The 27,050-nt window shown below is 46.0% G+C and overlaps 1 long non-coding RNA gene across 1 annotated transcript in view; it reads left to right on the forward strand.

Annotated features, from left to right (window-relative positions):
- Positions 1 to 27,050, forward strand: part of LOC135420382 (uncharacterized) — a 249,349-nt gene that overhangs the window by 130,290 nt on the left and 92,009 nt on the right. Inside the window, exon 6 of the long non-coding RNA XR_010433501.1 lies at positions 20,405 to 20,616. This is a non-coding gene — a long non-coding RNA (uncharacterized LOC135420382). The remainder of the gene's footprint in view (positions 1 to 20,404; positions 20,617 to 27,050) is intronic.

Raw genomic sequence — 27,050 nt, forward strand, 5'->3', positions numbered from 1 at the left:
CACTGCCTGGCTGATAATGTTGATAGATGTGAGTGTGCAAAGAAGCTGCATCATTCTTTCTTGTTTGATTTGTACCTTTGGGTAACATAGAAGGAGAGAATCTACAAGGCAGCTGCAGGAAGACATTTGGAAGGAACAAACTTGATCCTCCTTAGCAAGCTTGCTCTAGTGATTGTTATTTTCAGGATGGAAGAGGAATGGCCTGGTTTCATCTTCCTTCCTCCACTTCTCTCAGGAAAGGGAAGACCTGGTGTAGAGGAGGTGATCCTGCTTCGTCTTGCTCCCTGCACTGGGAGTATGCTGGAGAGTTGCTGCTAAGTGAGATGGGGGATTGCTTTCTGTGCATTCCTGCTGTGACTGGAGTTCTTGCTGTCCAACAAATATATGGTGGAAGAAAGGATGTGGAAAAGGGGCATGAAGCACAGCAGCGTTTTCTGCCAGCTCCAGAACGTGCTGGGTTGCAAAGGGCCTGGATGTCCGGCTGTGCTGCACCAAGTCACTCCATTGTCCTAATGCTGATGAAGCTGCAGCAGTTTTGTTCCCAAAAACTACCTGGTTTTCTACCCTGTTTGGGAAGAACTGCACTATTTGCTTATATATATGAAAATATAAGTGAACTCTAGTGAGCAATGGAGACATTCCGACAAACACAGCTGTCATTTACATTTCTCTCATCTAAAACTTTCTTTAGAATTTGAGACCTACGAAGCAAAATTATAAGAAATGCACCCCCTGAGAGCTGCAGCTTCTAGTTCCAAAAATCTGGTACCTGAGGACCTGAGAGTATTCCTTGTCATCCCTTCAGCAAACCACCTGTGAGCCCGGTCTGGGCAATTTGGATTCCCTCTGAACACAGCAGAGCACCGTGTCATCCTTGCTCCCCAGGAGCTTCTTGTAAGGAAAAGGCCTCTGTCCCCTTCTCGCCTCTGTTCTCCTTCATCAATGAGCTCGAGTCTCTGAGGCTGCAGCCCATGGCTGCATCTCTTTCTTTCACAGAGTGCTCTGGAGCCACTCCTGCTCCCGGAACAAGTACACTCAGAGCCAGAAAGCATCAGGCTCCGTCGGAGCCTCTGGGGCTGTCTCTCCATCTGTTTGTTTAATGACGCGCGGCAGCCTCATCTCTGACTTTGCACCCTCAGGACAATAATCCACTCTGATGTTCAGGCCAGCCTGCTATTCTTCTGAGACAAGACTGCAGCTGGTGCACTGCAGGCCAGAGAAGGCTTAAAATTCTTTTTCTGTATTGCTTTGTGGCTCATAATGTTGCTCTGAGATCTGCAGGGCACACTGAAATTTTGCACAAGTTGGCTTGCTTCTTTTCTGCTGAAGGAATGGATGAGCCTCAAAATCCTGATACACTTACTGGTGGGGAGAACAATTGCTTGAAGGCTGGGAGCAGAGGACTTTCATCTAACTCCTGCTTTTGCTGAGGTGTTTTTCTCCCCTTGTTTCTGGCATACAATGAACTGTTCAGATCCTTTGGGCTAGGACAGAGGAATGAATGTTTGCAGTGTTGCTGTTGTTCTGTAAAGCTGGATTTGCAATGATTGTGGTGGCACTAGTGCTGATTTTTGAAAGCTTATTGCACAGTTTTGTGAAGCAGTGATGGATAAGTGACTTGTTGTCACTTACAATCCAGAACCACCAGGATCAGGAAATAACTGTGGTAAAATGGACGTGCCAGGGCGGTGTTGGAGCTGCCCCGTGTCCTGTGAACGCTGTGCAGTTAATAGAGGAAGAAGGAAATAGAGGAAAATAAAAACAAACCACACTTGAAAGGGAAGACCAGGTAGAGATAAGTGCTTTGTCATAGGTGCTTTGAGCAGCTGATACCTGTGATAGAGGGGGAAGCAGGTGAGCACAAGCAGTGCAGTGAGGCCAAATGATATCTGAAGGAAGTTGGCCTCTGAAATCACTGTGTGAGAGCAGGGAAGCTTTAGGGAAGAGACACTTCAGTTAAGTGCTGGTTTCAAAATCCTTTGCTTTAATTGTTTAGTTCCCAAGGACTTTTGTGTGGAAAGTGTTGTGTCTCCTCTCTATACAGACGCCCACATGTCGGAAGGGAAGAGTGACAGGGACCCTAACCCTAAAATTGTCCTCTTGGGGATGCCCAGCTGGTAGTAGTCTGAGTGAAATAACCCCAAGAAAGGAAGGACATCCAGGGGTGTGCTTTGGGTTTAGTGTCCTATTAAATAAGGGGAAACATGCTTCTGGGATCAAATAAGGAAAATGTTTGTCTTTCCCATAATCCATTACTAGGTCTTCCCTTTTGTTTTGGAGGTGGAGATCATGTGCAGTAATTCCAGCATGTTGTACCTCATATCATGCTTCTCAGGTAGACCAAAGAGGTTACCCAACTAATCTGGTTCTGTGCATGAGGCCTTGTACAAACGGGGTTCTGTTCTGCTGTGTGCAGTCCCAGGCCCAGGGCACTGTGAGTAGGACTTTCTGAAGCAGGTAATATGGCCTCAGGGTTTTCTGCAAGTTCCATATGGTCTTGACTCACCATGGGACCAGGAGAAGATGTTTCTCATTCTCTAGGGACCCTAGAGAATGAGGGCTGGCAATGGCAGGGAGAGCTACTCTACCTGCTCTGCCATTGAGAAGCTTGGGCCAGCCAAATACCAGCCAGTACCACATCTGAACATCTGTAGTGGCTGTCAAAGGCAATTCCAGGCCGGATGAAGTGCAAGCCCCGAACTACAGACAGATGGAGCAGGGTAAGAGGGAACTGTGGGTCAGAGGAAAGCAGCAGCTGATGAGTGCAGGCAGCTTTCTCCAGGGTGAAGGAGCAGGAGCAATTTCCTTTCTGGAGCCAGCCATTACCCAGCGTGGTGCTGAGCACAGTGGGTACCATTCAGGCAAAGCCACCAGCAGTGCATTAACAAAAGCCCTGATGAAGAAAGGAGCAGGCTTATCATTCACTGAGGAGCTGCAGCTACACCAAAAGAGCCATGTAGGAAAATCACAGATGGAGCATGTGTCTGCATGTACCCACCTGTGTAACTGTGGGATGTGTGCCCAGGGCAGGCTGACCTGCTGGGGCCTGGTGTCCTGAGAGCCTTCAGTACAAAAGGTTATTGATTTGCTTGAGCCTGTGTTCAGTCAAGGAGCTTGATTTCACTGAAACAAGGTCAAACCCTCCCAAAACCAGGAGTTGAAAGCGATTTTTGAATGCTTGAGTTGATTTTGTTGAGTGGGATCTGGGGGCTTGAACACTTTAAGATGCTTGCATTTAGGGCATCCTTAATTGATGGTGAAAGTCGGGGTGATGGAAGTCTATTCCCATCACGTGCTTGTGAGGGGACCTCACAGCTCTGGACAAAGCAGGACAGTGCTCACCTGCAGTGCCTTTAGAGTGGGAAGGGCCATGAATGGGTGGGAGCCCTTCCGTTTCCATAGCACAGCATCTTGTGGAGTTTACCCACCAACAGACTGTGCAATCAGCCTTTCAAATTCCTCCATTTGCATCCTAGTAATACTGGAACAAGGCAGTTTTCTCCATTATAAAAATCTCCCTCTGCTCCGCCTTATTCAGAGGTGTTCAGGAAATCTGGTTCCTTCCCCTCCTCTCTCCCTGCTCCCCCAAAGTGCTTTTCTTTCTCTAGAAGCAGCATGTCGCGTCTTTCTCTCGCCCCGGCAGATGGATTCGGGTGATTGTATGTGCTCGGGGTTAGTGCTGCTACCTGCTATTTTAGCAGGAAAAGCCCCCGCGTGCACAAGAGAACAAAGCCCGAGGATTCCCGAGGTCTCCATTGATGCAGAAGGCACCGAGCGGAGCGTGAAAGAGATAACAGAAGCGCAGCAAGATCCTCCTCCCTCTCTCCCTCCCTCCTTCCCTCCCTCCCTCCCCCTTCCTCGCCCTCCCTCCGATTCAAGGAGCAGAGGCTGGTTTGTGAATGAGGAGCCGAAACTCGTTCAGACGGAACAAATAACCAATAAAGGCTCACAATAGCGGCTGCTCACAAGCCCGAGTCAGCACGGAAAAGGTAGCGGTTCTCCAGAGGGGGCTTATTTCCCGAGGAGTCATTGGTGCGTGACAGATGGAAGGAACTAATAAAATATTATGGACTTGCAGAGCTTTGATCTTCCTGCTTTTCATTTTCCCCCTTCTTCCCAAGGGTACAGGCTGTGTTATCGAAATGGATAGGGTGGAAATCTCGTTTGGAAAAGGCTGCCCTGGCAGCGTGGCTGGTGGAGAGAATGTCAGGAGCCCTGATGCAGCACCGTGTGTCAGCGTGGGCTGGATTTTAGCCGCAGCAGGTTTTTGTAGCCCTTGAAGACCTGTATCCCTTCCCATGATGTTGATGCCAGTGCGTCTTTCGGCCTGCTTGCAGGTCTGCTGGAGCAGGGGTGGGGTGAGAACAGCCATTTTGCAGCTTTGCACTGATTTTGTAGATTCTGGACTATGTGCAAGAAAGAGTAAATGCATTTTTGGGGCCAATGTCCTCTTCTGATTTCTGTTTCAACTGCTGCAGCTCACAGGGACCCAGCAGCCCTGAGCTGGGGCCCTCAGCAGCCAACAGCTTTTAATCTAATTTTCCTACTGTGACTAATCTTTAGGGTGAATAGGTTTGGGTTTTGTTTCTGTGGCTGTAAAGCAGAGAAATTTGTTTTCTTTATGGAGAAGTCACTGTGGTAAGAGCCCCAGACCTGGGGCTTGAATGGAGAGCATGAATTTTGGCTGGTGCAGAGCTGGTTCCCTGGACAGTGAGAGCTCTCCTTGATCTCAGATTGTCTCTCTGCTGTTGTCTGTCAGTCTGCCTGTCTGCACAGAGGGTTAGCCAGTCACTGAGGGCTTTATTGCTGCGTAGGATTCAACTCTGTTTATTTTTTTTCCTCTCCTTAACAAGGGGTGTTTGTGAGTGCCTCTCGAAAATGCTTTCTTTAAGTTATCTGGTCTGACTCTGTTCAGAACTACTTCTTTCCTGAGCTCCTGCCATCCTCACTTGCCTCCTCTGAGCAGCTGTCCCTGCTCCACCTCACCATGGCAGCTCTGTCACAGTCATCACTCGATAATGCCAGCCCACATCTCGGCCACTGAGGGATCTCCCAGGCTTGGCAGCTCCGGCTTCTGCCTTGGCCCCTCCTACCAGCTGAGGTACAAACCTGCCTCCACGGTGCAGCCATGACTCCCTGTTGTTTGCTCTTTTGATATTCCTAGTTACAACCTATGGAAAGGGCTGTTCTGTCCCTGAAATGATGGACTTAATACCCCTGTGAGGGTCTTGCATCACCAGCCCCTGGAGTTTCTTGTCTGATAAAAGTTTGAGTTGCTGTTGAGGGCAATGTTGCCCCTTCCTTGGGAAGGTGAAGGGTCTGCTATATGTGAGAGGAAAAACCCCACAGATTTGAGTTCAGCATTTATTGTGTTTTCCTTAGTGCAGTGTAGGAGGGTTACCTCGCTTTGTTAGAGAAACACAGGATGCTTCCAGTTTGTCTTTGTGTTGTCTAAATCAAAATGTATGTGGCTTCACACTGAGAAATAATGATCCAGAGCTACAACCAGGCACAAGCTGAGTCAGTTAGCAGAGGTGGGAAGGGTAGGGAAATCATACAAGTGTCGTGACTTTTGTTTGAAGATTGTCACAGAACTGGGCAGAAATGTGGGGCTAGAAACAGGTAAGGGAAAAGGATTTCTTTAATATCAGGGTATAGCATTGCAACTCAGGACCTCCATGAGGCTTTTCAGTTCCAGATACTGTATTTTGCTTTTTTTGTCCATGAATTTATTACATTCCTTGTCAGGTCCCATGGGCACTTAATCACAATAGCTGGGGGGCTCTGGATTAGGGTGCAACAGCAAATCTGCAGATGTGCAACTCTGGAGTAATTTCCAGCTGTGTTACAGATATTGCTTGCCTGGCTTCATTCTAGCCAAAAGCCTGTGGTTCCTGCTTGTTTTTCACGGGTGGTTTTCTAACCAGTTATTCCCTTTGCTGAGCAGAGGGAAGGGAAGGAAAGGATGCACTCTGCCCTGAGGTGGGTGCAGAATTATTGTCCCTGGCCAGGAAAAGCAGACCCCAATGGATGCAGGTGATACCCTGGGCAGGGAGATGCCTGTAGGAGTCAGGACTGATTTTAGTTTTTTTTTAAATTTGTTTGTTTGTTTGTGTTGTGTAGCACTGAGAAAACTGACAAATTATGAGTTAAAATGGCTCTTCTCTCCTTTAAATTCAAGAGCAAACTAGGAAGAGAGGGCTGTACAGATTGAATGCTTAAAATAATATCTTGAGGTTTGTTTTTTTTTTTTTTAAACTTGGTTTGCCAAAAGCTCTTACTAAGACTTTTTGCGCTGATCTTGGACAAGAAAACATTGCAAAATACCACATTCTCCTTGGATGATAACATTGTTTCCTGCCCTGCTCTAATACCAGCCCTACCGTCCTTTTGCCTCAATTCCTGGGATTGCTTTACTCAAATGTTTGTGTTCTCCACTGGGCTGGACTCTGACACTTCCTACTGCTTTTGGAGGGCTGGCTGAAACTGCTCCAAGCCCAGAGGCAGCACAGCCCAAATGCTTGCTTGCTCCTCTGGAGCTAAATCTGCGTTCCCAGCTGATATTCCTGACAAGATCCCACCCCTTCACCTCCAGAGAGCCAGGTGGCAGACATAAATCCAACCAACTGGATTTATAATTGCCACATGGAAGTGACAAGATAAGTGCCAAAGCTGCATCCCTCGGCTGTCCCCCGGGAGCATCAGTGAGCTCTGGAGTTCAGCTCCTCACAGATAACGTGGTTCTTTCTGCAGACAGATGGGCTTTGATTTCAGAACACGCTGGTCTGAGACTGGTAGATCTGGTTGTGTTTGGAGCAGATGTACCTGCCTGGAGTCCTGTATTAGCTGTTTGTCCCATCCCTCAAACAGAGACTTGATTTCTTGCCTTTGTTTCCACCACGTGCCTCGTCTGCTCCAGAAAGTTTGCACGAGGGGACAGCTCTTGGCCAATGTGAGAGTGAATTTTCCAGACTCTGTTCCCATTGGGGTTTCATTGTTTGCAACCTTTAGTGTAGTTTTTTTTTTTTCCCCTCTCCTTAAACCTAGGCCTCTGTAACCTTAGTTAGCCAACTGTGGACATGAGCTTACTTGATACACGGTGGTTTGGATGGGGAAAAATAAGCAATGGAGGTGGTGAGGAGAGATGCTCAGGGTTAGTGGTTTGGGCCTGTGGAAAATAATTAAGTCAGTGTCTTTTTTCCCTCTCTCTCTTTTTCCTGAACCTGGATACAAACTCAAAATTTCCCCCCAAAGCCCCCCTACAGCAACAACCAAATCAGAAATTGCAGATCCCAATCCCCTCAATCCTCATTTTAAATAAACACCTTAACTCTAATTATAACTTGTATTTAAACAAAGACTTTTATAAATACCCCAAAGTATTCCTGGTGACTCATTACTTTAAAAATGTCAACATAGGAATTTCAAAGCATTTTTTTTTCCTTTCCCCCCATTCAGTGTTTAACAAAAGTATTTCAGTGCGTTTGTTGAATTGTGGGTTTGTTTAAAGTCGGAGATGTTTTTGCATATCTGTCTTTGCTGGCAGATCCACAGCAGGTTCTGGGGATGGTTCAGTGGGGGTGCTCCCAGCAGCCTGTGGGACCTGGGTGGTTGACAGCCCCCACCAGGACAAAGGTAGTCCATGTTCCTGTATTCCCTCAGGGGTGGACATCCTGCTGCTTGGTAACTCAGTGTGGACAGCTGGGTGCAGAGCTGGGCAGTTGGAGGAGCAGGCAGTGTAACTGTACAGGGTTATTGTGCAGTGGTGGGACTTGTGTTACTCAGCAAGGGCTCCCAAGAAAAGCAGGGGGCTGAAAGCCTTGTCCATGACCATGACCTTGGTCTGAGCTCAGAGGAATAACTGAGTGTACTGAGAAAAGGTCCAGAACTGCACTGGCCTCTTCCCACCTCTGCCCAGCGCAGCTGAGCCTGTCCAGGGGATGTCACTTGCTCCTGTTGGAGTGCAGCAGATGGTTCTCTCCAGGACTTTGATGCTTCTTTGCTGCCACTTGGCTGGGCTTAGCACCAGATTCCCATCTCAGAGAGAGAAGAGCAAAGAATAAGCAGGCTCTCACCTGCTAACAACACCAGTGTCCTGCTAGCTGGACTGGCAAGGTGCTTCCCACCCTGCCTTGCTCTCTGCAGAACCCCTGCCTTTACCTTGGTCTGATGTGACCAGTGCAGAAAGAATTAGAGATATTTCTGTAGCTACTCCAAAATAACAGATGTTCCCAGCAGTGGGAATCTCCTCTACCCTGCATGGGAGCAGCATTCAGCACAACCTCAGCCTGGAGTTAGTTTTATCTCCTGCCTGTAATTTTCACAAGGAGATGGAGAGAGTGGCAGCTTGTGAGAAACACAAGTAGATTTGGGTCTAAAATGAGAAATATTAGAGGGATGACGTGTGTGGGCAGATGTTTACCCTGGGATGTGCAGCGTAGCAGTGTTTGTCACCTTTAATTTTAAGAAGCCAAGTTCGATATGGCTTATCCAAATCCTTGCTGGGGAGGGAAGCTGCGTCCCTTGCTGGTTTGTAAGTAGGGAACCAAAGTGAAATGGCTCAGTGCTGTGTCCTGCTGCCAGGACCTGGGGACTGTGTCCTGGCAGGACCATGGGGAGCAGGCCCAGGAGGGACAGAGTGCCCCAGAAGGGTTCACCTCTCCCATTATGATTGAAAATGAATCTTATTCAGCCAAGGGTAAACCAAACAGGGGACTGTCCCTGGGGCTGCTTTTACTTCTCATGCAGTCTTTCCTGGTGTGCTTTTCTTGTGCTTCCTTCTCAAGGCTGGGAGGAGCAGGCACTCCTGAGGTCCAGATGTCCCAGAGAGCCACAGGTATCCCTCAGCCTCAAGCCTCTTCCAGCCTGGCTCCATTTGCTGAGCTCTTGCTCAGTTTGCAGCTTCTCACACAGTCCCAGGTGTGGTGAGAGCCACCTTCTCCTGGTGTGCAGGCAGAACCCTCACCACATGTGATGGGATTCATTTGCAGGGTAGATGGTGAATCACTGTGGCACATGAAAGGATCTGGATAGTTTTCCAAAAGATGAGGGGGAGCTTTATTATAAGGGAAGCCAGGCCTCTGGGTTTCTATTCTGGAGGCCAAACAGAAGGTGCAAAGTGAGTGGCCCTTTGCCTGCCTACAGGGTGTGCTGCTAACAGACAGCTTCCTTCACTGCTTCCTCATCCCCCTTTCCACCAGTTTTTCCTTTCTTGCCTTGAACAAGTCCTCCACAGCAAAGGTTTTGGGGGTCATCTCCTAAGAAGTGGGCAGTTTTCTGATGTGTGCATGGCAGGTCTTGCTTCCAAGCAAAGAGGCAGCTGCCCTTGGAAACCAGGATGCCCAGGAGATGTGTAGCCAGCTGGAAAGGGAGAAACTGATCCCAATTGTTTTACAGCAGCAGGATGCTTTGCCCTTTGAGCCTTATATGTGTCTTTATGTATTTTTTTTCAGATATATACAATGTTTGGTTGGGTGGAACAGTTTATAACCTTTTTTTCTGTCTTTCCAGATAAAAAAATAGGTTGTTTCTATAGGTAGTTGTTTCCTAAAATCTAAGGATAAACAAGTGAAGATGTATTACACTGGTACTTATACCTACCTCTTCCAAAGCAGGTCACCAGAGTAGTTTCAGGGTGATTAAACCACCATAGACCAAAATAATTGTGAAAGGCAGTCTGAAGTATCTGTAGAAAACAATTTTTTACTATCAATTACTGTATCTTATATTTTGGCTGAGTTCAAGGGCCTGTTTTCTGGTGTTGGTCCCTCTCATCTTTTAATCACAGCCATCTAGTGAAAAAGAGCAAAATTATGATTGTTTCAGAAAAATTGACTGTGATTAAATGGCTGCTTCCTCTCAGTGGAAGGTAACTGTCTGGATCTATGTGAAAAAGTCCCCATCCCCTCCTTAAGGAGTATCCAGTTGAGGTGTGTTTATATAAGCCCTCACACCAGAACCTGCTCCTTCCCCAAAGTGGGTCTCTGATAGCACTGATAGTTTCAGAGCCACTGTCAGGAGATGCTGCTGCACATATAAAGAAACCTCTGCTCTAACCCCTCTTCAACATAGAAAGAATGGTCTATTTGCCACAAGGAGCTGCTGTGAGAGTGGATTAGTTAATGCTTCAACAATGTTTGGAAGTATTTATAGCATTAAACTAATCTTTATATCACTCAGTAAATAGCTGTTATTTCTTTATGGCAGGCTGCATATATGGGCTGTTATGGTGATGCAGCCAAAGGGGCTTTCGATACTTTATTCCCATTAGAAATCAGGCAAATACATTTCCTGGGTGCTTTTGAAAATTTCTGCCATCAAATCATTAGCAGCAGGAGGGGAGAGAGGACGGAAAATATGAAATGCAATGTCTCGCCCCATTTCTCAGAGAAATTTGGTGGAGGGGAGCAAAGTTAGGTTTCAAGGGGGAGTAGAATTGCTGTACCATCTAGTCAGGAGGTGCATGGGTTCCAGCCCTATTCACTGTCTTCTGCTTTACTTCAGTCACATCTTGGTAGCCAGAGTCAAGAGGGTGAATTATAGAAGACACAGTTAAGATGGTTTCTTCCTTCTGGCAACAGAGAACTGTTTTATCTTCTCCTGCTTCCAGCTGTGTCTTCCCATTGCCTCCCTGGCACAGGTCCTGGCTCTTGGCAGACTTTGTGCTGGAAAGATGCACCTTGATAACCTGTCAGAAGCAGGTTTGCTGTATTTGGGATTCGGTGCAGAGTCCGCTGAGCATCAGAGACATGGCAGAGAGGATAAACAGGAGATCATGAGTGAGGGGACCAGCTCCTTTTGGCACTAAATATCCATTAAATTGGTTCACTCTGTATGTCTGTCATTTATATTAAGACCAAAGAAAATGTTCATGCACATTTTCATTTGAGGGAAAAGACGGTTTTAGGAGAGCCAAAGCGTGGAAAAAGCGTGAAGTGAAAAGTTGATTCACTTACTGTCAGCACCTTTGAGACCACTCATCCAGAGAAAAAGCTCCTGGATAAGGCAAAAAGTTTTGCCTTTCGTTTTTACCCTCACTCCAGGTGAAGTGGAAGAAATTCAGTTCCTTGCAGACCCTTGCAGAGTTCACAATGAAAGTGAGCAGCAAAGGAGCAGTTTTGCTGAGATCAGAATGAAGTGGGGAGCTGGGACATGGAAAAGAGGAGAGGTGGTGATGGGTGTTTCTGTGGCCCTCCCTGGGCAGTGGTGGCACAGAGCTGCCCGAGGCACTGGAGGAGCACAGCCCATGGCTAAGTGCTCATTGGCTTTAACTGTGATAATGTGCTCTGTCGTTCCTTTTGGATACAGCAGTTTAACATTCTTGCTCACATGGAGGGTGCTGGATGCTGGCAGGGTGCTTTGTCTATCTGCCTGAACAGCCAGGAGCAGAGGGTAATCCCTGGTGTTGCTGGGAGGATGGAAGAGGAGAAAAAGCAAAGGGAAGCTTGAGGATGGGGTCAGAGCTGTTTACTTAACTCAACCCATTGGCATAACACTGCAAGTGCTCAGTTCAGTAAAAGATTCCTGAGACAATGAAAACTGGAAGCTCCAAGAATAACTATTAGGCACAAAAGGTGCCTATTTCACAGTGTTAAAAGTGTTTAAATTTGCATACACATATACACAGCTGGGAGATCACTAACTCTCCTGGACTGTGGCCCAGAGAGGCTTTACTCCTTCATCTGCAGGACAAACCCTGTGGCTCCTTTGGAACACCCAGACTTTGTCCTGCAGGCTCTTGCCTGTCCTGTTGGGAGCAGACACTCTGTCCTTGCACAGTGGGTCGCTTCAACAAGCCAAGGGTGTTGTCTGCATGGGAACATCTGCCACAAATCCAGCACAGGTAGGAACCTGAATGAAAACAGATGAGCCTTGACAGAGAAATGAGATATCACAGGATGCCTAAGAGCTGGCAAAGGTCAGCCTCTCTTTGCTGCGTCCTGTCTTTCTTTGATCCTCTGCCTGGTTGATGAAGAGGGGAGACACTCTGTTACTCTGCTGTGCAGGACGTGACAGAGCACTTGGCTGGCCTGAGACAGGGAGAAACTTCTCTGACACCCATATGAACTCAAGGAATTTGTCAATAAGCTCCCACCTGCCTTGGAGAGCAGTTCAGGAGCATCTGCTTAGAATCCTAATTATCCCTCTTCCCTGCCAAATATTCTGTGGTTGTCAGTTCAGCACAGGTTTGTCATATAAGACTTGGAGTTTTGCATGTGCTGACACTGCTAAAAATGAGTAAATGAGGACAGAGTTACATTCTTGTCCCCCACAATGGACATCCCTATGAATCCAGTTTTGCTTTAGCTGCCAAGATGACAGGCAGTGGATTAAGTGGACTGAAGTGTGGGGACTTTGAGGAAAACCTGTGTGTCTCCCTAATGCTGAACAGGTTGGAGATAAGCAGGCTGTGGTTTGGGTTGGGGCTGTTTTCTTGGGTGTCTACACCAGAGGAAACCATAATTGTGTTCAGGTTTAAATGGCTGTTCATTAGTTTTGGTGGAAAGAAGGCAAGCAAGGTGCCCTCTGGTTTGGTTTCTTCAAAACTGAGCCCAAGTGCTGTTTAGGGAACTGTGACCCTGGGTCTGCTGTTCTCCTCTGCCCCAGGAGAAAGAGGCTTTTTCTCTCCATAGTAAGATGCTTGTTTCCTACATAGGATCAAATAATGCAAACCCTCACAGCATCACAATGCAGGGACTGTCCTGCTTTTTCCTCCAGTATAAGCAGTTTTTTCAGTATTTGTTTTTAATTTCCCTACCTTCTTCCCTCTAAATCCTTCTAAAATGTATCAAATATCTCCTTGAATGGCACACTCCTGAGTGTGATTCTTACATTTCTTGTGTACAGTGTTTTCTTCCAGGCTTTGTGAAGTCCTCTTTGTTAGAATGAAATGCAGAAGAGCCAGATGGTTTGGCCAGAGTCCAGTTACCTAAGAAACATAGCACCAGGACCCTATCAGAAACTATTTCCTCTAAAGATCACGCTTGGCTTGCTTTGTTCTAATAACCAGCTTAAAAGTCAACATCAAGCTGTCAGTACCTATATTTTCCTCCATAATTAATCTACAAAGTTCAGCCTGAAATCAATATAAATGACCTCATGGCTCTTTCTTTTTTTTTCTTTTTTTTTTTTTTTTTATTTTTAATCATTCCTCAAACAATGTTTCCCCACATGACTCGTCCCTCAGAGATGTGTTGAATGGTGACTGGATGATCTTGGAGGTCTTTTCTAACCTTAATGGTTCTATGAACCACAGATGCTTTTCTTCCCCCAGTAATACTGCAGTGGGAATTTCTGTGGTGTCTTGCTCTCCCTGACCCAAAATGTCGGGGTTGTCTGTATACTTGGGGAAGCTGGAGGAGCTCTGATACCTTTCTGGTCTCCAGTGGTTTTGGAGCCTCCACAACTGTTCTGCCCTTTTGGAATTGATGGGATGAATAAGGAATGAGGTGTGTGCTGTTCAGGTGTTGGCCTGTACATCTGCTGTGTGCTGATGTTAGATTTTCAATCTTGATTCAGACTTGAATCAAAATTTTTATTTTTCTCCAGCAGAAAATCTAAGGGAACATTTGGGTTGATTCAGTGGAGACATTCTTGCTTCAGTTCAAATACTCCTGACATCCTTTGTGTTTCAGATTGATTTATTCTGCATTAGCGACCTGACTTTTTAGTCATTATTTAGGAAATGTTTTCTTAAAATGAAATATAAAGTGGGGGGGAAAAAACAATGTTGGGACATCCACCCTCAATATCTCAGAGGGGCATTGCAGAGGAATGAAGACACTCATGGTCCCATGTGACAGGCAGAAATTTATCCCAGAGTCAGTACCCACAGAGTTTCTTCTGGCATGGAGGATATGGTTTAGCAACTGCTCAGTATCATGCTCCAAGCTGAGTGCTCTGTTATATTGGCTTTTATGGTAGTGAGATAAGAGCTGATTTTTCTTTCCGAACAAGGCTCTGATTGTGAGCTGTAACGCTGGGTAGAAATCTGGCCCCGTTGGCTTCTGCAGTGTGACCTGGTCGTTGGCAGAGCCTTCACGCTAAGGCATCCTTCTCTCTTCAGAGTTTGCACGTTGCTGAGCCTCTTTCTTTCTTTTTTTTTTCCCCTTTTGTCCATCTGTGATTGCTCTTGCACAATCGCCTCGTTAAAGCCGCGTATCAAAATAATCGGGTGAAATTGGACGCTTCCTTCGCAGATGGAAAATTTATTGTCCGCTCGTGCCTTTGCGCTGAAGTTGGGATCTGGGATTTTAAAAGCCCTCCTTCTGCTGGCTATGTGGGAGTTTCCCCTAAAGATGTGGAATGTTTACTGCATACCAAGGGCAAGACATTATGCAGACGCAAGGCTCACAACACCTACAATTTCTAAACCGCATGTGGCCTGTGTGGATTTCCTTGTGCTGAATTCACATGGAAACACAAACACATGTGGCATTTTTGTTGCTTTTCTAGGAAATCACTGAGCACAGCCCTGAAAAATAATACTTCCTACTGTTGGATCCACTGCGTGAGGGGGAAGGTACTGCCTTTGTATCCTGGGCTGTTGGAGCCACATGCCAAGGCTCCTGAGTCATTCACCCCGAGTGTCTGGCTTTCCAGGAAGGCAAATCCCAATTTTAGAACCTCTCAGGGACCGAAGAGCGTCGTGGGAAATAATAAAGGGAAGGTCATCGAGTGTTATCAGAACTTGAGGTTTCCAATGGGGATCATGCCAGGAAATGCACGGTTAGAAGCAGGAGAAACTGTGTTGTGTCAAGACAGTTGAAATAAAGCCAGCAGGATGTGAAGTGGCTTCAGCCTGCTGTGAGGAAGGGTGAAGTGAGCTGGCAAGGCACAAGGAGAGGGGAGGTTGGGGGAAAAATGTGAGCAATCAATAGCTGGCATCTTGCTCTGTGTGACCGACAGCACTGCACAGCTCTCAGCTGCTCCGTCATGGCCGGGGGGATGTGAAGGGCCAGGACATCGCTCTTGACTCGTGGCTGCCAGGGGAATATCAGCACGTGATGATGTCCCTCAGGGCTTCCTGATGTGCAGTCAGGATCTCTCAGGTTGGCACCCAGCAAGGTGGTGCTGTGTGGTCCTTGGGGAAGAGGTGTGGGAGTGAAGGACAGGAGGGGCAGGAAAAATTGTTTCTGCAGGGAGACGTCCCTCTGTGCCGGTGCCATCAACCTTCTGTCCCTCTGATGAGGGAGATGTCTTCTTTTTCCCAATTAATAAGGCTGAAAAACACAGCAGTTCTCAGGGAGAGCAAAAGTCCTTTACTTTCCTTGGTGCAAGAATGCTTGAACTCAGCATCCTACCCAAACTGTGATGTATCCTCAGTTGTTCTTTGGATACATTGAGCAAAATACATGTGCACCGCCAGCAGCTGCAGGGCTCCACCCCAGAGATGGCTCCGTTTCAGTGGTGAAATCACACTGGAATGTGCTTCTCATCCAAACATTAACCCCACTTAACCTAAAAAAACCCCAAACAAACCACACCAAGTTTGTCCTGTTTGAGAACAATTTACTACCCTGCTTTTCTGTAACAGAGGGACTTGAGAGTTCTGTTTATGCCCCTGCTGACCCACTGTGGTTCTTTGTCAGAGAGCTAGAAGGCTTGGCCATGTTATGTTCATGTTGGTCTGGGGGAAAAGGCATCTAAGTGGAAGAGAGAGAGACAATTTACTTCCTTTTTTTTTTAAAGTCCACTTCTAAAAAGGTTACTGAAGGCATATCCTTTGTGTTGTTGAACCTTTGGTCATGCAAACAGCCCCCTGTTCCATGGCCTTTGCAACTTCAGCAGAGTTCTTCCAGTGGGGTCTCCTTTCCCTTGGTGTGCCCTCAACCTCCTCTGCTTCATGTTCACTTTTAAGCTTATATAATTTGTATATCTCTTCACAAACTCCCTGGAAAGCCTGGCTCCTACTCAGACATGTTCCTACTTAAACTGGGTGCAATGCTCTGCAGAGTTGGTACCCGGAGCCGAACTGCAAGTGTCACCTTTAGTGACTTCAGTGTGTTAATGACTTGTACTGCAAGACTTTGGTAATGCTTTCATATTGTGACACTATGAGTAAGAAGTTGGCACATGGTTTATGATACCCTAAAAAGCTCCTGGCAAGGAACTGCACCCCTCTAAGTTTCTCTGGGGAACAAATGCAATGTGGCCAGATGCATCTCAGGGCTCGGTCACACAGGATATTGGGGCGTAAGTGAAATTTTGGTGAAAGTGATGTGAGTTACCAGATGGGGAATTGCTTCATAGTTATATCACCAGGGAAGAATATTGGAGATCATTCCCAAAAAGCTCACCATCCCCAAAGGCTCAGATTGTTTCAGTCCAGATTGTCACCTCTCTGATGGTTCCCTTCTACTCCTGGTCCCATTGCTACTAAAATCACTGAAAACTAGGAATGTGCTGATCCAGCAATTCACGATTTAAAAAAGTAAATGAATAGCCTTTTAGTAGGTGCATCAGTTTCTCCAGCTGGCTTGACTTGAGCTGCATTTTCCATCACCTGCAGTAGTGACAAAGTACTGATGCTGCTGATGGCTTTGGGACACATCAGGAAAATTTAAGTCCTTGCCAGTGAATAACTTCAGAAATCTTTGTTGCTTCTCTGCTCATTTTATTTGGATTTTTTTTTCTGTTGCTGTTATTCTGGAAAAACGAGCTGTTAGGCATGCTGATGAAACCTTTATTCAGAATTTACATCTAATTTGGGAAAGGACTGGAACCAAAGCTGAGGGACACCAAGATTCTTGGTATGGCCACAAACATTTGACAGTATCAAAATGACACAAGGAATGTTGGTGACGTGCTAAGTTTTCAGATTTCTCAAAAGAAAGAAAAACAGGGAGAACCCAGTAAGAATATGAAGAAAGAAGCAAAAAAAATAATAAATTAAATGGGGGCTTGAATCAGTGGCATAAATTTTTCCAGTGAGCTGTTAAATTTTTTGTTAACAAACTCTACTTGAGTCATAAGCAGGTTCCATAGTCTAACCAAAACACTGTGGAATTCACATACTTCAGCACAGGAAAGCCAACATCATATTAAAATGCACCATCTGATTAGGTGACAACTGCAATTTATTCCCAGGGAAATCCATTTAATTAGTTGGAAGGAGTCAGGATGTTTGATCTTGAAGGAAAAAGACACTTCCAAGGGCTGGTAAATATGAATTTAGGAGAGGGATTTTGTGAGGGGTTCACAATGCATCTGTTCACTGAAACTTGTAAAAAATCATTACAGTGTTCAATTCTCTTGTGAGTCTTTGAATGTAATGAGTGCTCGTTCCAGCAAGAGCTTCAGGTTTGCATTTCATCTGCAGTCAGCCCATTTTTCCTATCCAGCTCCTTCAGTTGCCAGAGAACTTGGAAATATGATCCAGAATTGGTTCAGAAATGCCACAGCCGAGCAGGGAACCTCCACATGGGCTGTTGTCCACTGTAATCTGGTGACAACGTGGTCAGAGACTCTGTGCAGTGTGACTTCAGGGAAGGAGGTTCCCTCTGCCTCTAATGATGCTGGTGGGTTTGGGAATCCATTTCCACAGCTGCAGCTGGTGTTTGGCTCCTGTGAAGATGGATGATTTGGCACTTCACCCAAATCCCCCTCCTTCCTGTGCCCAGCCCAGCTCTCCTCTATGCATATTGCCAGAGCAGCCAGTGCTAAGTTTACATTGCCAGCTGTGTTCTGCACTGTATGGAAACATGGGGTTTGATCCATGGCCCAAAGGGAGTATGGGATCTCCACATACACATCCATGTACAGATATGGCACAAAACGGGATTTTGAGAAGCCCGGGAAAATGGTTGTACTTAGGAATGTTCTGTCATTTGTAAGCTGCTCTCTTTAAGCCACCTTTCCTGCTTTCCCTTACAGTGCTTTAATGAGCACGATGTAGGAATATATCTACTCCTTTAGCTTGTTTTATTGGAACTTTGATTCAGTATCAGTGTTTTATGAATTACTTCATCCTGTGGTATGTGAAGAGGGTAAACTCTCCCACTGCATATTTCATGGGAACTGAGTAACAGATTTCAGTGTCTTTGTGTCATAACCAAACCAAACCCCACCAGTATATGTATCCAGAACATTGTTATTCATGCAGAAACCTTTGCATGAATGGGCAGAAGATGAGATTATTTTGGAGTATCTGGTGCACTGCTAGTCTGCCTGCCACCAAGAGATCTGAACTGCCCCTGCTTTCTTTTTTATAAAGCCTCCAGCCCTTCACCCACCTCTTCCCTATGTTAAATATTCCCCCTTTGACTGGGAAGTAGCTCTGTGAGGCTTTCTAGGAGGAAGGAAGGGACAGCTGATAACAGCATTAAACCTGACCTTCTGTGTGTGCCTGAGCCTGCTTTCCCCAAAGCCATGCATAAATTAACATTCTGGCAATAAAACCGAGCCTGTTTAATTTTCTGTTTGACTAGAAACATTGAGAAAATGTCATGATATTTGATTTCATCTTTGTCTGTTTTCTGCCCCTGCTGAATGAAGCTCATTGGGCTCTCGAGACCCGAGCGCTCACGGCGTGTCTGGGAGCACATAAAGGGGCACTGTCCCTCAGGCATGTGCTCCTCAGCCACGCAGGAAGTATTGGGTTTTATGTTTGAAGCCTGGCTGAGGTTCCCTAATGGCTGTTAATCCTCTGGTTTCTTTGACTACATCCTGTGCCAGACCCGGTCCCACCTCAGCAGGCTTGAGGTTTTTGCTTGCTTCACATAAGTGTCCAAAAATGTGTAGGAGGAGGCTCCATACCAGACTGTGTGTGTGTGAGTGGAATGGATTGAAGGAGCAGCTACAACAGCTAAATTTTCCTTGCTGAAACATGGAAAAGTTGAATGTACTTTCAAGGGACAAGCCACTTTGAAGGAAGAGGAGCTCTAGCCCAAAGGGGCTTTAGGTGAGAGGCAGCAGGGGAAGTTAAGAGAAGTTTAAGGGTGGATTTTTAGCGGATCTGCTGCTGGCAGTTGTTATAGCTTCACTGAAAGCTGTGGGAATTCTTGCCAGATGGAGACATGGCCTTGAGCATTGTTGGTATAAGGAATCATTTCCCAGGAGAAAGGATAAAAAAAATTAACCTGGAGAGACGGCCTGACACATTGCTATGGTAATGAATCCTAAAAACAAAAAGTTTTGGGAGGAAATGAACCCTTTGCTCACAGTCATACTTCCTTTTCCTCAAGGTTTGTGAAGAGGGCTGTTCCCCTGAGGCCAGTGCTGCTCCAATGGCTGCAATCCCATGGAAAATCTGTCCCAACAAGGCATTTTTCCTTTATCCGTCCTTACGGTCTTACTACTATTCTCTTGATGCTCACCTCTTACATTCCTTTTCCCCATGGCTTCAGGTAATCTTGTTTGCTTTGATGGGACTGATCAGAAATCATTAATCTTGAGTAAGAGCTACCAAAGATGAAAATCAGTAAGTGAGCTTGCTGAGTAAATGGGGGAAACTGTTCCCAGCTCCCAGACCTTGGTGCTGTGTCTGTTGGCCAACGTGTTCCTGTAGATCCCTGCGCCCACCCTGGGGAAAGCCTTGTTAGTCTTCAGTCAGTTTGAAGCCACTATAAAACTGTAGTAGCCAAGACCTCTGAGTTTCTGAAGAGAAGCTGACTGAAAGGTGTGTGTGTGTGTATTAGAGGCACATTTGCCTAATGCTGGCTCTAAAACCTGTCCCAAAATTTCCCTTGTTGTCCCCCAAAAGGTGTTATGATCCTGCCCAAAATGCATGTTCAAGCTGCTTTAACAAAGCAATGGTTTCCTCAGACTCAGGGACCTCTTGTGTGCTCTGGCAGTGACTGGCTCACTGACTGATAGCTGGGGTTTGGGATGCCCTGGAAGTGGCTGGGAAATGAAGTACAGCACCTCGCTGTGTGTCAGACTTTTCTGGCCTTTAGGGGGCTTGTTGAAGCTGTAGGGCTGGTTAAATGCATTTGTTTGACCGGGATTTTGAAGTTAAATGCCTGTAATAATGTGTACAAAATATATTGTTCTTGCGTAAACATGAAACTTGCTGAGGACTTTTAAGCAAAATCTGTGATTACTCTCCAGGGTAGCGGGAACATGGATGTGTGTAAATCAAGAGACTTGAGATCAGCAGCATCTCCAAAAAGTTGTTTTAGCAGCTGTGATTCCTTTCAGTGTTTTATTAACATATCCAAACTCCTCCTCATACTGTTTTGTTCTTGCCAAGGAAACACAGACTTGTTTGACAAGGGGGTACAAGGGGGTGTCTCCTTCTGTGTCTCTGTCTACATATGTAGATGCTCATCAGCACTTGTGTTCTGAGACTGGCCATCCAGGATGGGCAGAGCACATGGGGAAAAGACAGCCCTGCTCCAAGGGGTTTGTCTTACCAGGCAAGACAGACAGCAGGACATGGATTTTTTCCTTTTCTCTTCAACAGGAACACTGATTGTGTGGCTGGTGGAGAGCACACAATGGGAATGTCAGCATGAGAAGTGGAAGAGAAACCTGGGTCTCCCAAGTACCAGACTGGCAGCTCCTCCAGGGATTGCTGATTTTCCTCTGGTTGCTGTGTGATGCTCAACTCTTCTGTTTGTGAAGTGGAGACTGTGCTGGGGCTCAGCTGATGAAGAAAATCCCCATGTTTTGGAGGTGAGCTGCTCAAACATACTCTCTTCTCAATGTTTCCTTCTAGCTAGTCTGAATATTTGGGATTTTGTCTGTGAGACTGTATTTCAGTTTTAAAAGATTATTTGAAATAACCTATTTTTTTTTCTACACATTAACTGTGAATCCATTTTTACAATTAGACATGGATGGCTCTGAGGGGTTATTAGAAATTACTGGCTACTGCAAATAACAGCCAGAACATGAGTGAAATTCTGACATCTTCCATAGCTCTGTGTGCAAAGTCAAGGGTAGAATTGACCTGGTAGTTAAACCATGTCAACCTAAGGAAGAAAATGTGAATGCACCTTGATAATTTTATTTTTTGATTAGTCTCAATTTTGTCTGACCCTCTGGTCTGGTTTAGCATCAAGCCTGAGGTGTGCTGCTCCTTGCCCTTGATGCAAGGTGTGTTTGGGACAAGCAGTGTGGACAACAGTTGTATATGGTGAAATGTGAGGGTCTGGGGAGCTGTCTAGGGTTGACAAATCTACTCCATGTTTGGCAATGCAATAATACAGGGTTTGTTTGGAGTGTGGTTGGAGGAATTCAGTAATAATGGAAACACAGAAAACAAAGGTAGGAAGGAACCTTTGCAGGTCTGTGTGTTAGTGACGATGGCAAGGACCTCTTGCTGCTTAGGACTGATGCTGCGGAGAAGACTGTGGGGTCTGGGAACAAGGCCACAGATTCTGTGTGAGGGGGAAGAGCAGGTCTCTAAATCTGGGTGTTGTGTTTTTTACTGGGTATCAACAAGCTGGACCTGAAGAGCCCACAGCAGCCAGTGGGAGGGAGCAATGGGCTGGGAAGGTCTTTGCCTGGCAGTACATCTCTGGGGCTCCATTGTGGCCTTGGTGTTCCTTGGTGATCAGCGTGCCAAGGACTCAACCTTGTGCAAAGGACCTGAGGATCTCTCACCAGCCCCTTGCCCAGAACAAGCTGCCTGTCTGGCTCACAAACACTCCTCATCACCTGCTAAAGTAGCAGGCAGCAGGGGAAGTGGAGGTGCTGGTAAGAGTTCCTACCCAGGGCCATATCAACCAGGACTATCAGGGTTGTGTGCCTGGGATGGCCTGACGTGACGTTTGGGTAATGCCCAGCCCCGTGGAGACACGATCCACATCCAGAGCTCCTCGAGTGATGCACACAAACAGCAGTGGTTTAACGGGGAGTTACCGCGCGGAGCGACCCAAGGGCCCCTTGTCACTGCACATGAATGGAGTCTCACGGATGACAATTAATAAATTCTGAGTTATTTACTGCATGCAACCCGCCCCCGGCAGTAAATCTTATTTTCATTTACCTGAAGTTAATTTCTTTTTAGAAACAACAGCGTTGCCCATGAACCTTTCTGAAGACGTATCAGTTTGTGAACTCGTAGCTAATGGACGGTTTGGGTGGGTGCCAAGACATCAGGAAGTCAGTTGTGCCCATTCTGACTAAGCTTGAAAAAAAAGTCAGTGTTTAGCAATGCTATCCAAAGGCAAGTAGAAAGATGAAGCTACAGACAAGCAGGAAGAAAATACCCTCTCCCACTCTGGTGTGGCCGATGTGATTGATCCAGAGAGGAGGTGTGCAGGAAGTCAGAGAGGTTATTGTGTAAAGCAGGACACCCTCCAGCAAGGTGTAGTGAATTGGGAAAACAAATTGGACAAATCAGTGTGGTACTTTGATGCCACAAGTCAGCAAGGGGTTAAGACTTCAGGCTCAAGGACTCAGAAGTGTATTTTGTTGTACAGTTGTATCTGTAGAAAAACGTCTGCCTTGATTATCAGCTTGCTTTGCTCCTGTTAAAGTCAAGGGCTGTATTCCTATGGACTGCAGCAGGAAAGGACAATAACTTCTATATTCAAACAATTTTATCTGGAAACTGAAGGCATAAGGAGATTTAAAAATTTAAAGGCTTTGTTCTTTGGTCTTTTACACCCATAAATTGCCATGTAACAAAAGCAAGGCTGTACCTGTGATGCCTGCAGACTGCAGGCAACGCTTCTTTAAACTCTGTTCTCTGAAATAATACATTTTGCAAGATCTGTTTCGTTCTCTGTGGTAAAAGCAATTTGTTGCAAGCACGGCCACTCCGCTTTAAGGAGCTAAATGGGCTGAGTGTAGCTGTCTGACTGATGCACTCCGGGCATAACCGGGTCTGCTGACAATGTCAGGAGATAAGAGAAGAAAGGCAAACCACTTGTGCTCTCTACCCCTGCGGATAAAGCAGGACACGGTGAACCCATTTTGTCCTCAACAGAAATGCAGACTTCAAGCAAATTACTTGGTGTGTGTTTTTCTGCTTTTTTTTCTAAAAGAAAAATCTTCAGCGGTTTGCTGCTCAGGTGTTTACAGTGTTATATACCATCATCTTTTCAGTAGTTGCACTGAAACCTCTCTGTTTCAAGTGTAACCAAGTGTGAATTAAAAGCCAGAAGCGCATGAATAGACCCTGTATCTAGAAAGATATGATTTTTGATACACCACAAGCAGCAAAGTAGACTTCTGTCAGTGGAGTTCCTTGTAATACAGCTACTCGTGGTTCCAGTACAGACCTAAGTGGATCAAAAAACAAATTAGATAGATGTTAAGGGCTCTAACAGAGATACAGTGACCATGAAGTATGAGTGATTTTCTCCAACCCTACCTAGAAACCCTGCTAGTTTGAGTTGTTGTGTGGTGTGTCATGTCCTGTATGGTGAAATTCTTTGTCTAGCTTGGAGACGTAGCTGAAAGGACAAACCTGACCAAGTATCACTGTTCAAATTTATACAGCCTCTCCTCTGTCCTGGGAAAATTAAATTGGCTCCTGAGGAATCGCTGAGCCTGAGCTTGTGCACCCTGCTGGGTCCTACCACTTTGGAGGCACATCCTGGGGGTCTGCTCAGCCTCCCTGCTCTGCCAGAGGAGAGAGTTGCCACGGGGCAGCCTTGCCCAAGGGGTTTCCATCTATCAAGCAGTACAAATGCATTTCCCCTCAGCCCACCATTTCTGAGAATTCAGCAGTGAAGTCATTAGAGGGGGTTTCACCCCTTTTCGTGTGGCTTGGCAGTCACTGTTTCAAACGAGCTCAGCCCTGAGTCACGTAGGATTTCTTCAGAGTGTTTGTGTCCCAGTGACCTGGCAGGCATGTGGGTGTTGTTCTGGGGATGGTGCAATGAAACTATTTCCATGCTCCCGCTGCTGTGTGTACTAAAGTTGTGTCCTGAGGCCACAAACTCAGTGGAGACCCACCTCATTGCAGGCACTGTCCCAGCAAGTGGCAAATTAGTGGGTTTTTTTCCAGAAGTGGTTATAATAAGGAAGGATAAGAGAAAGGGGAATGTGTAATTTCCCTGTTATAGATGGAAAAAGGAGGAGAATACTTCTCTTGTTACAACTATCTTAGTGGAAATAATTCTTATATTGATGGCAGGGGTTGCACTGATAGAAAGTGTTTGTACCACTTCAGCTTGTTCTCCTTCCAGGGCAAGAAAAGGTACAGCAGCAGAGAGACTCTAAATGCATGTGAGGGTTGTGCTGAATGAGATGAACCTCTGTTGAACAAATGCACTTTGTCATCTGAAGAGATGGCCCAAAATACCTTTCCCAACCCACGCAGAAAGGTCTCCTAACCCATTTCTGCCTTTCCCTGCTAGCTGTCGAGTTTCACTGGGCTCAGTTGTTACACCAAAGTAAATTAAAGCTAAAGAAAACACAACAGCAGGGAAAAGTCCCGTCATCTCACAGCACGTCTCCCCTGCAGAGAGATATTTTCGACAATTCTGGTTCTTTTTTTTCCTAATTAGAAGTAATGATGTGTTTTTCGGGTCAAGAAGACCTCCTTTGCTGTGAAATATTAGGCTGATTTTGACAGTGTAGCTAAAAATAGGCATGTGCACACACGTGTGTCTGCATGCACATGCACCAGCGGGAATAAACATGTAGTGCTTTTCCCTTAATTATAAACACACTTTCCTCGGGGGGTGGGGGAGCGCCTTTGCCTCCAGTTAATTGTTTTTCAAGTAAATAGAGAGAAGGAGTTTTCTGAAGAACAGATGGGCTGGAATGAGGAATAGAAATATTTTCAGTCAGAGAGGGGCCAGATGATGTCATAAGCCACAGGAACAAAGTTCAGTTATTTTATGCTCTCATCCAGACCTCAGAGTGAAAATGCCTCTGTTGGTAATTTCAGATTCATCTGCTTTTGAAGGCTGGCTCTGGCTTTGAATCCTATTATAATATACACAGAGCTAAACTGAGCAAACAGCAATTGAGCAATGATGGAAGAATATATTTGTCAGCACTGGAAGCGTTTGGGTAGTGTTTGCACTGCAGATGATAGGCCAGAGATGCATTTGGTTATTCTGCAGGAAAAAGGGTGTACTTTGAATAACCTTAATAGATGTCCTCAAAATTTGCCTCTGTCTGGCTGAAGTTGGCTTCTGAGGGCTCAATAGCTGCTCACAAACACTTCTGCAAGTCTGGCTAGCTCTTACACTGTGACTAAACTCTCTCCTGCTCCATTTACCTGCATAGCTCCTACTGTGGGGGCTCGTAGGTGTGTGTGTGTGTGTCCCTTGGGATGTTGGTTATTATCATTGTACCCTCTGAGAGAACTGCTAATGAAGCACCTGCTGTTATCCTGAGTCATAGACTATTCATGCAAGGTTGAGTGTCAGCAGACTTGAATTGCATTCCACTAGGCAGAAAAGAGTCTTGTGCAAGGCCAAGACAGGAGAAGGAGGAGGAGCAGAGTCCGATGGAGACCCTGCTCAGGAATCCAGTGCAATTTGATACCTCCAGTGTTGAAGAATGACTGTGAAAGTTAAAATTATTGTCATTGGAGCTGTTGGTGATGATCACTTCGCACCAAGCTGGCTGGGCAGCAGCTCCTGAGGGAGCTGAAGCAGGTTTTGCTTTTCAGTTCAGAGCCGTGGAGTTGGGATGTGACTCTGTGAAGTGCTGCTGTCCCAGAGCTGGCTCGGAGGAGCACAGTAGCAATGTTGTAATGGAAAGATGCTGTAGGAAGTGCAGAAACTCTTGCAGCTGGTCCAAGTGTTGAGATTTTGCTAGCTGTGTGTGCAGAGAAAGGTGGGGAAAGCGTGTGTGAAAATCACCTGGTGGCTCTGACTAACTGGTGAAGAAAATGAGGATTGGAAATGCTGCAAAGAATGATAGGGAAGACCGTGTACGAATGAGGGGCTTGGGGGTAGTCACATACCTGTGGAAATGTTCTCCCTGCCTCTATAAAGCTACTTTTCAGGAGTCAATTAACTTATATGTCAGCTGGAACAAAACTCTTGCTGTTTGTTTCACTATTGATCAAATTGGTCCCAGTTGTTTGTGCAGCACTATGCACTAGTCCTGGTTACGTTCTGGTTAACTCCCTTCAGAGACACCAGTGATGCCCATGAATCAAGCAGAACAATTTATTCACCAAGAGGAGCCTAATGGATGGTTTGGACAACCTCCAAAAGTGCAGCTCTCCCTGCCTGAACAGCCTGAAACGTTTCAGCACTTGAGAACAAAATCCAGAGATGGGCATGGCTGAGAGCCTCACAGAAAACTGACGGACAAAGATTGCTTTTTCCTCTCTCTGCTTCCTCGGTCTCTCAGGGAGAGTTGACTCCTAGGAGGGAAGGGTTTGGGAATCCAGATCCAGTCCAAATGCCATTGCCCCAAATGCATGGCTTTACCTTCTACCTGTCAAAGGTTGAGCTCCAAAAAGCTTCCAAAAACTATTATGATGCCTTACAGGTGTCCCAGGTCCCTACATGGCTTTAATTAGTGTTTATTTGAATTAGCCTGTCCTAAAGTGGCAGTGAAGTGAGAATGAGATCTGAAAAAAATCAGAATGTAGGACAGTTTGAGACGCAGCTAAAGGAAGGTTTTGATTGATACAGGGTGGTTTTAGCTGTGGTTACAAAAAAAAAAAAAAAAAAAGTTCAGTCCAGTAAAGATTAGCCTGAAAACATACTTTTGAGGGGTTTAGGGTAAGGTGTTCATCCAGCAGCTGAACACTTACCTGATCGCTTGTTCATTCTCTCCCCTCCCAGGGAGAGTGAGCAGAGGATTGGAAGAGCAAAAGTGAGAAAAACTCCTGGGTCAAAATAAAGACATTTTAGTAACTGAAGGACAACAAAGGTGGGAGGGGAGTAAGTGCTGTAAGTGCTGCAAAGGCAGTCATCCACCACCCCCCATGAGGCTGATGCCCAGCCAGTCTCTGAGCAACAGCTACCCTGGAAAGACTAACCCTCCCTTTGGTCCCACCTGAATCCCCTCCCAGCCTGCTCCCTGGGCAGTGGAATGAGGAGCAAGGAAGGTCTTAATGCTCTGTCAGCACTGTTCAGCAGGAGCCAGAACCACCGGTGTGTTATCAACACTGATCAAGTCACAAATCTAAAACACAGCACCATAGGGGCTGCTAGGGAGGGAATTAACTCCATCCC

Source organism: Pseudopipra pipra, chromosome 11, assembly GCF_036250125.1.
Source record: "Pseudopipra pipra isolate bDixPip1 chromosome 11, bDixPip1.hap1, whole genome shotgun sequence".
NCBI lineage: Eukaryota > Metazoa > Chordata > Aves > Passeriformes > Pipridae > Pseudopipra > Pseudopipra pipra.